Below are 15,590 nucleotides of genomic sequence, written 5' to 3' on the forward strand. Positions count from 1 at the left end.
TATAATCTGCAGCTCTCAGAGGCACAGTTCTCCCAGATGTCAGCACTGAGGACCCATTCAATGCTGTCTACTTGTTTTGCACTTCTTCAGGAGCGTGAGGGTGTCAATGAGTCTCTATCCTCTGACTGGTACTCTAGTTTTAGTTTCTTTGATGCCCTAATCTGTGAGACCCTCCTTCACTATTTTCCAACTACCCCAATAAAAGAGTATGTTGAAAGTCTATACCAGAACTCTGGCTTCTGCTCTTTCCCTCAAGATGTGAGAACCACTCTCAAGGTGGCATGTTAACCAGACCTGCACTGCATGGGGTGCTGTGTTTCAGAGGGATCCCTGCTTCCCTTTCTAACTTACTCAAAGTTGTATTTGATCAAGTGGAATTTGTCTTCAGATTGATTTCTCATGTTTTGGTATGTTTACCTCTCCTACTTTCAAGTGTCTGAATTTTCCAGTGGGTCTTCTCTGAGCTTCCCTCATGGACTTATGCCACTACCTGACAGTGACAGATCCATTCCCATTTGCAGTTCATTGGAGAAGTGTCTTTTTAAACTGGATTGGTTGCTTTGTGGAAACTAGCTTTTTGAGTGTTTTACATTTCTCAGATATTCTTTATCAGGAATATAGCAAACAAAAATTTTTCTTCCCTCCATTGTTCTGTCTATTCATTCTATTAACTGTTTCCTTTGCTGTTCAGAAGCTTTTTAATTTGATGGCATCCTGCTTACCAATTCTTGGTACTATTTATTATACTTTTGGAGTCCTATTCAGGAATTATTTGCTTGTGCCTGGCTTCACCTGTTTTTATTACCTTGAATGTTTAAGTAGGTTTAAAAATTTAATGTAAGGGCCAGGGATTTCACTCAATGGTGGCACCACCTGCCTCACAAGCACAAGGACCAAAGTTTGATTCCTGGTACCAAAAAAAATGAAACAAATATTTAACATAAAAGTTATATGGACACATATAATGGGATGAGGATGTATTACAGTCTAATGAAAAAATTAGGAGAAACATGATATTACTATCAAAACTTGGTGCATTAATCTAATTTTAGTCCTACTTTTGTTCTAATAATGATATGAAATTGCATTTATTACTAACACAAGTAATTCAGTATAAAAAGATCATTCACAGGCTGTGGATTTAGCTCAGTTGTGCCATGTCTACCTTGCAACACAAGGTTCTGAGTTTGATCCCCAGTACTGCGGTGGGGAGAAGACCATCCTCTGAAAATTAATCATTTGTTGATAGAAGTAGCATATATCCTGTTATTACATAGATGCATAATCACAAGTGAGGGCTATAATGATGCAGTATCATTCTCTGGCCCAGTATTCAACTCAAGAGACAGATGCCTTTTGGGTTACCATACAGAGATCTCTTATAATTGGACCAAGCAGAGTTCACGCAGCTTTTTGTTTAAGGGATCTTATTTGGTATGACACTGACATTGCCTGCAGCCACCTGGTGTGTTAGTCATATTTGCATTATTTTAAAAAGTATTTGAGCTAAAGAGAGAAGACATTATGATGTTTTGAGCTTTGTTGATGGATGGTCTCATTGCATTTGAGGTAGTGATATGGAAGAATATTTTGTTGAGAAGCAAGTGATGATGGACCAGTGCTACTCAGTTCATGGCACCTGGGAAGAGAGGAGGGACGATTTTGCTTCCCAAAAGCTCCTTTTGGGCCACACCAACAGGACCTAATTTCCTCCCCAATTGCCTCCACCAGGAGCATTCAATTGTCAGAAACTGGGGAACAAGTTTTGAACACATGAGCCTTTGGGTATATTTCAGATCCAAACTACAATACAGGAACTGGTGGAAGAGGCCAAGTCATGGAGGGCTCAATGGTTTTTCAGTGAGGATTTCACTATCTGATTCCCACAAGAGCTATATCCCCAAGGGGTCAATATCCAGAGCTCCTTTTTGAGAAGAAAATAACCAAAAACACTATTATCATAATGATTCCAGAAGCATATATCCCTAGACAACAAACCTATAGAAGAGAGAATTCAAGATAACTAATTGTGACTCCTGAGGTCAGTTGTACATCATCCAATGTTCTACCTTTTCTGCTCTACTCCCTAATACCAACTTTGCTCCCATTGTAAGACCTAAAGTCTCACTTCCACTTCACGGAGCATGAACAGCCGAAAGGCCTCCACGATGCTGGGCCCTAACACCCAGCGAGGCTCTGGGAACACGATGGAGAACCGAGAAGCCCAGGAAGGAACACACCAGGCTAGATGGTAAAAGACCTTTATTAGTCTGGCCAGAGGGCACTCCCAGAGCCAGGTGGCTCAGAGAGGCAACTGCTCAGGGGCTGAGCTACTTTTTATAAGGTTTTTCTAAACAAAGAGTCAGGGAATTCACAGAACAAGACTGCAAACACATTGCTTATCTTATGCAGGAAATGTTCTAGGGTCACCTTTTGTCAAACCATTTGCCCCTGGGCAGGCTGTTAACCAAGGTAGCAATTAGCATATGAAGAAGCACAGTGTGGCCGATTAGCATGGAGTCACTTTAGCCTATTCAAGTCTTACACCATAATATAATGATATTCTCTAATAAACTCACACCTTCCATTTTAGCTCTTTCCATCTACTTGATCTTTTACAAATATTTTAGTTTTATTATTTAAAATAATGAAATACATTTAAAATTTGTTTATTGATACATTTTAAATATACATAATGATCACATTCATCATAGGGGATTTGATCCTGTATGTGACATATCTTAATTACTCTTTTCTTTCCCTCATTCACATACCTTCCCTTCAAACCTTCTTCCCCTTGCTATTTAAAAATGCTTTGAGGTCCGGGGATTTAGCTCAGCAGTTCAGTGGTCTGCCTTGCAAGCACAAGGACCCGAGTTCAATCCCTATTACAAAAAAAAAAAATACTTTGAATTTGAAACTGAAAATGTAAATAAGGACCAGAATATTCCCTAGATACTATGAAATGGGAAAAACAATGCTTTAATGATAAGGGGAGTTAAGTATGTGGGAGGGGAAAAAGAAAGGAAGAAAAAAGATTCTTTGATAATTGTAAATTTCCTGATGATTACCATTCTTTCTTGAGTAAGAATAAATCTACTATACCTTATTTCTACCTGTTCCCCCAAAGCCACATGTCATTGATGTTTTTTTTAGAGAAGGCTGGATCTAGAGTGTGTGATGCTGGGATTAAGGATGTGGTGCTTTTTTTTTTTTTTAAGGTCCAATATCTTTTTTTATTTTATTTTATTTTTTTATTGAGTTTATTGGTACATTTAGGGATACAGTACAGTTACATTCATTGTTGGGATCATGTACCTTTACATGGCAAGTCTTGATTCTCATTTTTTTCCCCTTACCTCTGCCCTCCCTTCACCCCCTCCTCCCCTCCCCATCTACAAACACTTTATTTTCATCTTTTCATTCTCTCACATTTTTTTCTTTTCCCTTTTTGTTCTTCCCCTACATATCACACCTTCCCTACACCTTTAGCTGAGATTGATTCATGATGCAGTGCTAGAATTAAGGCTGTTTCACTCTGGATATGAGATCTAATCCCCTATCCCAAAAGTGGAAAACCTGGATAGGACATGAAGGAGAAGATATAAGCATTTCTTCTTCACTACTTTGCTGCTTTGTTGCCTACTGTGGACTGTTTCTCCTCTGCAATGCCTTTCTTCCATGCCACCCTGCCATCTATGAACTGAATTCCATAGAAATTTTAAGCTAAGTAAAGCTTTCCTCCTTTAACTTTAGGTGTCACGTATTTTAGCTCAGCAATGAGAAACAGTAGCTAAGACAGAATTTGGTACCAGAGAAGTGGGGTTGTTGCTACACCTGGTCATGTGGTTTAGGAATCATTGGAATTGGCTTATGGAAAAAGTTTGGAAAGTTTTAGAGAGGCCAACTGAAGAAAAAGCCCTTAGATGCCTCAAACTATACTTGATGGGATATTTTAGTCAGAGCTCAGAAGATCAGAAGATGGACAGAAAACTTGCCAGTAAAGTTCAGACTCAGAAAGATTTCTTCTGGGAAGGACTACATTGGCTATTGGACTCAAGATGATGTGCATTATCTCTTGGCAGAAACTTTGTCTGCATTTTACTCATATCCAGGGACTTTGAGACTGAGAATATGGGCAGTGAACTAATTAATCTTCCAGAAGAAATTTCAAGACAGTTTAAGTTTGAAGTCATAGCATGGCTATGTTGGGGGATTTTAGCCAGAACTCTGCTGAGAATCAAGAACATAGCTCACAGCAGAAGGGCTTAAAGAGTTTCACCAGAAAGAAAGCTCCAATAAAGTTGTGGCCTGCAAAGATGAAACAGAGAAGACATTGTTTGTTGAAAGAAAACAGGACAATAGAAAAGATAGCATGAGAACATTACAAGAACCAACAGGACTCCACACATTGTAGCCTCATAATTGCAAATGTGAAAGGCTTTGATTTGAGAGGAGAGCTTGAGAGTAATATGTTCTAGAATGGTTGTGGTCTGGAGAATTGTATTCTCTGGATGCAGTTCATAGTGCTCAGTAATCCAGGCTCTATAGCTCTACAACCAAGAGAGAAGAAAGCTTGGCTAATGATCCAGCTGGTGGTAGACCTTGACATCATTCTTGTGGCACTGGTTTCAGGTGCACACAGAATACAAGGTGGCATCAGAAAGGCTTCCACTCAGATTTCAGAAGACCTGGGAATCTAGACAGTGTGTGTCTGAGAGGGCCTTGTGTTAAACTGTGAGTATGAAGTCAAAGGTACAGAGGGAACATCAGAAGTTTGGAGAAGACAGGAATGTGCATTGTGTGAAGAAAATTGCAAGAAGGGAGCAAAGCTGGCCCAGGAGACAGAGAAGAGAAGCTATGGGAGCTACAACCACTGGTGGCGCTATGGGAACAGAGCTACACAGGTCCTTTGGAGCTCATATGTTGTCAATGATTGCCCTGCATGCTCAGTATGGAACTATGGAACTTAATATGTGCCCAGCTGGAATTTGCTTTGGTTCCATTCATTTCTACCTCATTATTTGTAATTTTTGGAATGGGAATTTTTTTCTGCCATTGTATATTAGAAGTGTTTAACTTTATTTTCATTTGTAAAAGGGTTGGAAGCTAACAGTTTGCCTTAAATCTCAGAGGAGAAACCTCCAGTTGTAATGTATATTAGGTTGATAACTGCTTTCACCTGATTCATTGAGGATGAAAAATGGGTCATCTGAGATAATACACAGAACATATTCCATTCCAAAAAAAATTACAGGAAATTTTATGAATTGCACTTGTAGTTTTATATCAGAGGAAAGGATGCTCAGTGGATTGGTGAGAATTGAAGAACATTGGTGACCAAAATGTTGCTGCAACAAAGGCACAGCAGGTGGCATCTGTCTCAAAATCAGTCTTACAGATCACCTAAGCAACTCCAAAGGGCAACAAGATGGAACAATCTGATCCTCAAACACCAGGACTCCCTCAATTGGCAATGAAAGAGGACCTGGAAAAAATGAAATCAGAAATAATTTCTCAGATAACAGCAGAGATTGTGCCCATAGTACAATATATGACTAATAAAATAGGCTGGACACAATTAAAAAAATAAAGGAGCAGAGAAGCATGATGGAATCCCAATATAGGAAACAAATGGAATCCATAAAACTGATGCAAACAGAATTCCAGGATATTTAAAACTCCCCTGAATATTTATGCAGCAGAATGAGTCAATGAAAGGACAGATTTTGAGATACTGAAAATAGAGTTGCGTCTAGTGACCAGGAAAAAAAAAACTCTTAAAAATAGTAAGGGACCATGAGAGATCAATCCAGCACCTGCTAGATAAATCAAAGAAGAATAACATAAGACTAATAGGAGTCAAAGAAGAAATAGAGAATTTGCAGAAGACATTAAAAAATAGTTCACAGAAGTAATGGCAGAAAACTTCCTAGATAGTGGGAAAGAACTTGACAGACAAGTAATTGAGATTTACAGGACTACAACTAGCCAAGATTTAAAAAAAATCTACACATAGGCATATAATAGTTAAAATTCCAGAAGCCAAACTGAAGAACAAAATGCAACAAGCAATTAGAGGAAAGAAACAAATCACGTATAAAGGAAAGACCATCAGAACTACAGCAGACTTCTCAACACAAACCCACAAGGCAAATACAGTATGCAGTGAAGTATTTCAAGCCCTATAAGAAAACAACCTCCAAACCAGATTGATGTAGCCTGAAAAACTGTCTTTCAAAATTGATGCAGAAATAAATTACTTTCATGACAAAGGGCACATTAATAACTTCATGAATACTAAACCAACACTCCACAAATCTTAAACAGTATCCTAGGAAAAGATAATAAGGATCACAGCCCTGGAAATAACCAACAGAATGAATCCATCAGGCACAACAAGAAATTAAATGCAAAGGGGGAGAAATGAAAAAACAATGAATAAGTCATGAAAAGAATAACATATCAGTTATAACCATCATTGTTAATTGTCTTAATTCAGTAATCAAAAGAAAAGCCAAAATAGCTCAAAATGCAAGATCCAACAAAATGCTGCATAAGAGAAACACACCTAATTTAAAAGAAACTCACAGACTGAAAGGTAAAGGGTGGAAAAATACTGCAGGCAACAGGAACCTCCCCTGAATCAAAAATAAAAATAAAATAAAACAAAAAAAAATCAGAAACTATCCTCTGCAAATCACATGAATTTCAAACAAACACAGACTATGAAAGAAAAAGAAGGACACTACACACTTGTAAGGGGAACAATTCAAGATGAACAGATGACAATCATAAATATGTATGAGCCAAACACTAGTGTGCCTAACTACATAAAAGAAATATCAATGGATGTGAAAAATAATGTAAGCACTCATACAATACTAATGGGGAAACTCAATACCCCACTGTCACAAATAGATGGATCAACCAGACAAAAAATAAACAATGAAATACTAGAATTAAATCAAACTCTTGAACAAATGAGCTTAAAAGATCTTTCTAGAGTGTGCCACCCCACAAAGTCAGAATACACAGTCTTTTTGGCTGTGCATGGAACGTTCTCCAAAATAGACAACATACTTATTCATAGACTATGTTTAAGTAAATGCAAAGGACTTCAAGTTATCCCCTGTATACTATCAGAACATAGTGTGATGAAATAGGAGATCAATAACAAAAGAAACCACAAGAATTTCATAAACATATGGAAATTGAACAACAATGGGTCATAGAGAAAATTTAGAAAAGAAATCAGATAGTTCCTACAATTAAATGAAAATGAAAATCCAACATATAGGAATCAATGGGACACAATGAGAATAGTCTTATGCAGTAAATTTATAGAAGTGAATACTCAAATTAGGGAATCAGAGTTGACTCAATTACAAAAAAATGATGCTGCACCTCAAGCTTCTAGAAAAAGAAGAGGGGACAAACCAAACTTCATAAAAGGAAGGAAATTATAGAGATCAGGGAATAAATTACTGCAATGGAGACTAAGAGAACAATACCAAAAAAAAAAATGAAGCCAATAGTTAGCTCCTCAAGAGAATATACAAAATTGACAAACTCTTAGCCAAACTTTATTTGTGTGTGTGTATATGTGTATATGTGTGTATATATATATAATATATATATATATATATATATGGAGAGAGAGAGAGAGAGAGAGGCCCAAATCCATGAAATGAGGAATGAAAAGGGTGAAATTACAACAGAACCAGGAGAAATGCATAGGAGCATCAATACCTAATTCAAGAACTTCCATACCAATAAGATAGAAAATACAGAAGAAATGTTCAGATTCCTAGATATGTATGAAATATTAAAGTTGGAAAAACGTGACCTAAAATTTCTAAACAAGCCAGTATCAATCAGTGATATTGAGAATGTAATTTAAAACTTACTATCTAAGAAAAGCCTGGGCCTTGATGGCTTCACTGCAGTATTCTTGAAAACACATACAGAGGAACTACTGCCACTAGTGTTTAAATTCTTCAATGAAATCAAAAGGGAAGTAATACTCCCAAATTCATTCCTTGAAGTAAGCATCACCTTGATCTCCAAAGCAGAGGAAGATACAACTGAAAAAGAGAACTATGAGCCAATCTCACTAATGAACATAGATGTAAAAATCCTTTATGTGAAACTTGCCAATAGAATGCAGGAGATCATACACCTAATCATGTGGGATTCATCCCAGGGATGCAGGGATGGTTCAATATATGCAAATCAATAAATGTAACACACTATAATCATAGAGCCAAGGCTAAAAAGGCATATGATCATCTCAGTAGATGCAGAGGAAGCATTTGGCAAAATTCAAAACACATTTATGATTAAAACCCTACAGAATATTGGAATAGACAGTCTTTACCTCAATTTGATAAAAGCCATGTATGAAAAATCAACAGCCAATATTATACTATATGATAAAAAAAACTGAAATCACACTAAAATCAGAAAATCACAAAAATCATCCTAAATCTGAAATCACACTAAAATCAGGAACAAGACATGAATGTCCACTATAACCACACTTGTTTATTATAGGTTTGGAGAGATTAGCCACAATGATCAGATAAGAGAACAAATAAAAATTAGAGAAGATGTGAAATTGTAATTATTTGGAGATGACATGGTACTGTATTTAGAAGGTCCAAAGAACTCCACCAAAAGACTTCTAGACTTAATAACCAAGTTCAGTAAAATAACACGATACAAGGCCAACAAAAAACAGTAACTTTCCTGTACACAGAAAACAAACTCACTGAGAGAAAAATGAGAAAATTAGTTCCCTTCATAATAGCATCCAAAAAATTGAAATACGTAGTAATTCACCTAATGAAAGAAAACAGAGACCTCTACACTGAAAACTACAGTGCTCTGAAAAAACATATTGAATAGGATATTAGAAAATAGAAAGACATACATTGCTCCTGTGTAGGAAGAATAAACATACTGACAGTGACCACACTTCCACAACTGCAATATAGATTCAATGCAATCCCAGTAGGATACTTTGCAGACCTTTAGAAAACAATCCAGGTCTGGGGATTTAGCTCAGAGGTTCAGCTACCTGCCTTGCAAGTGTAAGGACCTGAGTTTGATCCCTTTTACAAAAAAAAGAAAGAAAGAATGAAAGAAAGAAAGAAAACAATCCAAAAATTCATTTGGAACAAGAAGAGATCTAGAATAGCCAAAACAGTTCTAGGCAATAAAGACAAGTTAGGGGGTATCAAGATCTCCAACTTGAATCTACTACAAAGTGACTGAGATAAAAACAGCATGATACTGGAAATAAACCACACCTGAGGACCAGTGGAAAAGATTGGCAGATGCACAAACTATGCCAGACACACTCAGCCACCTCATTTTTAACAAAGGGGCCAAACATCCTCACTGGATGAAAGATAGCCTCTTTAATAATGGTGTTGGAAAAACTGGGTTTCAATGTGCCCAAGATTAAAACTAGACCTAGAAAGAGGTTAGGTAGAACTCTCAAAGACACTGGTGTAGGAAAATATTTTATGAACAAACTTCAGTTTTCCTGCACTAGCACAAACAATCAACAAGTTAGACATCTTCTTATTAAAAGGCTTCTACTCAGAAAGAAAAAGAAGCGATAGTATAATGAGGTAATTCACAAAGTGGGAAAAAGTTTTCACCAGCGATTCTGCAGACAAATGTCTACTATCTAAAATATATAAAGAATTTAGAAGCATCAGACCTCCCAAATTTAAAGACCCAATCCAAAAATGGTCATCTGACATGAACAGACATTTCTCAGACAAAGAAGTAAAAATAGCAAATAAACATGAAAAAATGTTCAGTATTACTGGTCATTCAAGAGATGCAAATGAGAACAACACTGAAATTCTACCTCACTCCAAAATGAATGGCTGCTATCATGAAATCAAACAATAACAAATGCTGTGGGGGTGTACACAAGTGCAACCACTGTGGAAATCAGTATGGAAAATACCTCAAAGAACTAGGATAGTACGTCCCACTTGACCCAGCTATCCCGCTGCTGAGTATCTTTCCCCAAAGAATTAAAAGAATCATACCACAGTGATATATGTGCACCTATATTCATAGGAGCACAGTTTGTGATAGCTAAAACCTGGAAGCAGTCAAACTGCCCATCAACAGGAGACTGGATAAAGAAAATGTGTGTTTTTGTTTGTTTTTACAAAATAGACTACTGCTCAGCCATAAAGAATGGTAAACTAGAGACACATAGCTAAATGAATGCAAATACAGGCAATACTCTTCAGAGAAATAAATAGGACACATATGTGTAAATACCCAATAGTTTCTCTAGTGTGAGAAACTGAATGTGTAAATAAGCACTAAAAGGTATAATAGATAATGTGCAATGTGTAAGGGGACATGGGAGCCATAGGGAAAAACAAAGATGGGAATGGAATTAACACAAGGAAAAAAAAATGGAAACAAAGTATTTGTAGATAGGGAGGTGTGAGGGGTTTAAAGGGAGGGAAGCTGAATGGGGAAAAATAAAAAACAGATGGATATGTAAAGGTGAAAATTTCCAATGATGAGTGTCTTACACTGTATACCTTAAATGTACCAATAAAATTAATTAATTAAAAAAGAGTTAAACCTGATAGTTTTTGCAGTTTACACTAGCTGCAGCCTTTTTCTTGCAGCTAGCTCTATAGTTTTTCTCCAATTCGTTGACAATCTCTGGGCATACCCTGGGTCCTCAGAGACTCAATCCCCTATTCTGGAACTAGTTTAAGCCTTCCACATTAATTTGGGTTTTCTTTTTCTCTACATTGTGCTCCATTTCTCTAGCTTCTCTGTCATTTATAGTTGTCTTATTAGCTCCATTGCAATTCCCAGATATATAATGTTTTTCTTTTTTTTTCACCAAGTAGTTTTCCAGGTATCTCAGCTCCAAGTCTTAGAATGTCTTTTTCTTCTGGTCTCTATTTCAGCAATTTTAATCTGTGAGAAGATTCTCCTGATCTCAGCTCCCTCCCCTTCTCAAGGACACACAGGCCTCTGTGCACAGTTTTCATAGGGCTCCAGCTGTGCTTCCTGTGTCTTGCCCTCAAGCTATAACAAATCTTGCAATCTCCTTGCCAGACACTCTTCTATCATTTGCAAAGCCATCAATTTTCCTATGGTGAGCTTGACAGTATGTGGACTTCAGAGCCCTCAGCAGCCCTCAACTGGGGTTGACAGAGTCCATGCTGATGGCAAAGGTGGGTTAGGGACAGGATTGTTTGCTGGCACAAGATTTTCTGTGTTGTGGAAAGCAGTATAAAAATGCCTGCTCCAATGAACCACTATTTTAACTTCTTTTCTCACATCTCAGCAGATGTAGTCTGTGGCTTACCATGAGGAAGCTCTTAATTATTTAGGGCACACAGAACTTGGCAACATTAGAGTGGGGATGGAGAAATACATTTGTGCTTTTAAATCTCTGTACTCAAAGTTATTCTCTGGCTTTCAGGTTTTTTGGTGCCCTAATCAGCAAAAATTTCACTCACTGGTTTCCCTCTCCCAGTGGGGAGAAATAGAAGGTTAGGAGCCTATCCCAAGAGTCTGACTTTCCTTGAGGACATTACAATCACTTCCAAGACTGTGCTTTCACTCCCCTGCCACCAGTGGACCAGTGATGACAGGAGCTGTATGAAGCCTTTAGTATGGAACCTCCCCCATCCAGGTGTCCTGCCACCATGGGACTGGTGAGGATGGGAGCTAGAGGGCTGGAGAATGGGGGAAAAAGAACTAAGATAAGTCATATAAAGGTACAATATCTCAATGAATGTAAATATATTATATACCTAAAATGAACCAATAATCTTCATAAAGATTAAAAAAAAAAAAGAAGATTGCACCTTTACTGGTCCTGGGGTGGAAGCTGTCCTGCAGGTTAAAAGAATACTACCTCTTTTTAAAAATGCATCCAAGGTTGTATTTGATCTGATGGATATCTTTTTTTTTTCATTTTTGAGAAGAGTTTTCCTTTCATTTCACTGTTTGTGAGAGTGAGACACTTCACATTTTTGTGTTCACTATATATTCTAGATATTTATTCATTATCAGAAGCATGGGTAGAAGAGACATTTCTTCCATTCTGGATCTTATCTCTTCACTTTCTTCTTACTTTTGGTGAACACAATATTTTAATTTGATATACACCTATTTGTCAATTCTTGATATTATTTCTTGTGCTTCTGAGGCCTTATCTAGGACGACATTGTCTGTGTGTGAGTTCCTCGTCTCTCCTTATTGAGACAAAATTCTAAACACCCTAAATTAAAGCAGAAAGTGGTAATTTGGCTTAAAGTTCATAGGGATTTCAGTCAATAATCAACTGGATCCAAGGCAGGGTGGCTTGACAGAGGAGAAACAGTATACCTCAGGCAAAAAGTAGCAAAACAACACTGCGCCTTAACATTTTTCTGCCACTTTTATCTCATTCCAGACTACCAGGCTTAGGTTGGTGCCAAACCAATCACTAGCATGGTTTAATAATTGCTCACTCTTAATCCCAGTTGTACACCCTCTATATTCAATATCTCAGAAAAAAAATCCAACCTACTCCTTTGTGAGTCTTTGGGGGAACAGCTTGACAGAAGCCATAGAGTCTGTGCCTATGGCTTCAAGTATATTCCATGACCTTGAATCTTTATTAAGGTTAAAAAATTATTAGATTAAAATATACAGACATAAAATGATGATAATGCATTAGACACCTACAAATAAGTACATGTACTATAGTACAATTAAATTTGGCCGTTAAACCAATTTTATTACCTAAATTTGTCATTTAATATATGAACTCACATTTAGTAATCAAACAAATGATCCAGAACAAGTCCATCTTTCTTGACGTGAATAGCATGCACCCTTTTCTCATGTAATTTCCCAGTTACAACAATGAAATGGATAATGACATAGAAGCATCATTTATAAGTGCACTGTCCAACTCATAAGAGAAGTATCTGCAGGTTTCCTTTAAAAAGAGGTGTATTACAGGGCCAGGGATTTAGCTCAGCAGTTCAGTGGCCTGCCTCGCAAGCGCAAGGACCTGAGTTCAATCCCCGGTACCACAAAACAAAACAAAAGAGGTGTATTACTAATGGACCAAGGAAAGGTCTCTCGGTTTCCTATCTCTAGAATCAAGCTGAATCTGACATTGCCATATCCTGCAGCTACGTGATGTGCTGGTCATCTTACCATTACTGTAACAAAATTTCTAAATCAATCAATTAAAAACCAGAAAGCTTTACTTAGTCTCTAAATTAGTGTTCTCATTCTATGGTCAGATGGCTTCATTATTTTTAGGCTTGTTTAGAACAACAACATTTTCATGAGGAGCAAGTGATAGACTGAAGATATTCAACTCATAATGTCAAAGAAGCCAGAGGGAATGGTGTTGATTTCCACTTCATTCTTTAAAGTCATGCCTCAAGTGCACTACTTTCCTCCTGGTTGGCATCATGTCCTAAAGGCACAACAATTTTTTCAGGCACCAAATGCTGCAGCCCAAACCTTTAACTCATGAGGATTTGGGGGACATTTCAGATTCAAGCTATAGAACCTGATGATTGTGACAGCAGTCCTTGAATAAGGCCACCTCATGGAGGGCTCCATGATGACCTAATTCTAGACACTAGGTATTGTTTTTCTAAATTTTTAATAGTGAACAATAACCCTTTTGATAGTCAAAGTATATTTGTGTAAAGTATTTTTTTCTTACGAGTAGTAATGAGGTTCAAAATTAAAAAAAATACTTCAAAACCACCTCAAACCATTGACATATGATCTTATATGACTCAGTAAGATTCCAATAGGGGTGATAATAATATGAATTCAGCAAGATGCAGTTGCATGAAGAAAAGGTCAGTAATTGCTTAATTACACATAACAGTCCAGTTCATTGACATTGTGTGGGAGAAAAAAATGGCTCTGTCTATGGGACCCCACAGAAGCTCATCTCTGGATATCAGTGCAGCTTTCATTCAGTCCAGCTACTTCAACATTACCTCTGTGAAAATGATACATGAAGAATTTTTACAACTGAGGTCTCAATCATGGTTTTTCTTCAAATGAGTCAGAGGAACACAGTTGAGTTTAAAGGTTGAAATCATTTGTCAAAATCAAAGAACTGAAGAATCAAAGGGAGGCACAAAATGCAAGTTAAAAGTGGTTAGACATCATATTATGTGGGCATTTTTGGAAGATCTTAGTGAAACAGAGCAAGGCTTCTGTCAACCCTGTACTCTCATTCTGTGTTATTCTAGAAAGTGTAGCTCAAAGCCCATAACCCCAGCATATAAAAGCCATCCAAGTACTGAGATGCCTCAGAGGTGTCTTCATTTCCTTTTGCCTTAAACTAGATAAAAGGGTTCATCACTTGACGGATCACAATGTACATTGCAGAAGCCACTGCATTCTTATTGGAAGAGTTACTAAATGTAGAACTCAAGTTCACACCAAAACCTGTCCCATAGAAAAAGGAAAAGATGAAGAGGTGAAACCAACAGGTGGAAAAAAGCCGTATACCTTCCCCCAAATGATGACATTCTCAAAAACAGGAGATAATTTTAACCTAAGAGAAAATAATTCCAACAAGAGGAGCACCAAATTTGTGTTTCCTGCTGAACGTATCAGCATAGCATTGATAAAGGTATCAGAACAGGCCAGCTTGATGATCTGAGAAAGCTCACAGAAGTGTGGGATTTCCATTTTTGTACAGCAGGAATGCTGCAGTGCCGCCAGACTGAGGAGTAGACCATGCACAATGCTCACGAGCAGGGAGAGTAGAACCAGCAGAACACAGGGGCAGGTGTTCACGATGACTGTGTATCTCAGGGGTTGACAAATGGCCACATAGCAGTCATAGGACATGACCATAAAGAGACAATTTTCTAAACAACCAAAGACTAATACAAAGCAAAGCTTGGAGAAGCAGCCTGTGTAACTGATTCTCTGATTCTATGTTTGCATATTGACTAGCATCTTTGGGATCATGCTACTATTTACACAGATGTTGGTGCAGGACTGGATAGAGTGGAAGAAGTACATGAGTGTGTGGAGCTGGGAGTCAGACCTGATGACCAGGATGATGAGCAGGTTTCCCAGGACAGTGACCAGGTAGATAACCAGTTATAGGTGGAAGGGTGCATGGCTACAGTTCTGGATCATCTGTCAGTTCCAGGAGAAGGAATTCCAAGACAGACATTTACTTTTTTTTAAATTTCATGTTTTTGGTGAATCTGTGGATAAGTTGGGGTAAAATATAAAATGAAACAATTGCTTCTGGCTGAGCACCAGTGTCTCCTCAGCATGATATAAATGAAAATTCTTGATACCACTATGGATGCCTGTTGTATGCATTCTGGGAGTGGGGTCCAGAATTCCATGGTTGGCATATATTTTCCATGATGTTAATATTTCTAAAATACTTCTAGCTGTGCTTTAAAGAGAAAGTAAGAATTCCCATTGCAAACTATGTAAATATGCAAATATTTCTCTGCTGCTTCTTCCTCAGTTTTTCTTCTCTCTCTTTAATTCCTACTATCTTTATTGAATATCCACACTTT

Source organism: Fukomys damarensis, unplaced genomic scaffold (assembly GCF_012274545.1).
Source record: "Fukomys damarensis isolate Sample0158 unplaced genomic scaffold, DMR_v1.0_HiC HiC_scaffold_37, whole genome shotgun sequence".
Taxonomy (NCBI): domain Eukaryota; kingdom Metazoa; phylum Chordata; class Mammalia; order Rodentia; family Bathyergidae; genus Fukomys; species Fukomys damarensis.